This window comes from Papaver somniferum, chromosome 6 (genome assembly GCF_003573695.1).
Source record: "Papaver somniferum cultivar HN1 chromosome 6, ASM357369v1, whole genome shotgun sequence".
NCBI classification, from domain to species: domain Eukaryota; kingdom Viridiplantae; phylum Streptophyta; class Magnoliopsida; order Ranunculales; family Papaveraceae; genus Papaver; species Papaver somniferum.
In genome coordinates, this window is record NC_039363.1 from 120,354,884 (window position 1) to 120,355,278 (window position 395).

Sequence of the window (395 nt, forward strand, 5' to 3'; positions counted from 1 at the left end):
CAACCTAGAAACATGTCATTTGATTAGGACACAAGGTGGATCCTAAGCCTTGGCTTACCCACCAATTCCTTCTCAGTCACTTACATTTTCAGTTCTGTGTGCTTTCAATTCAGTTTATTTTCTTGCCTTTTTTTTCTTGCACTTTGAAGCCTTTTGTGCACTGAAGTCAGTGCACAATCCTCACCTTGCCCTTGGCTTCCAAGCCTTGGTTCTTTGCTGCTTTACCTTGCTGTTTTCTTAGCTGTTTCTTTGCTGCTTTACCTTGCACCCTTAGTTCATGCTATTTACCTTGCTTTGCTCACTGCCATAGTGCATTGTCACCATTGTTAGCTTAGGTTTCTCTTGTATGCTCCCACTCCCTGTGGACTGACCCCCTGCTTACCTTCTATATCATA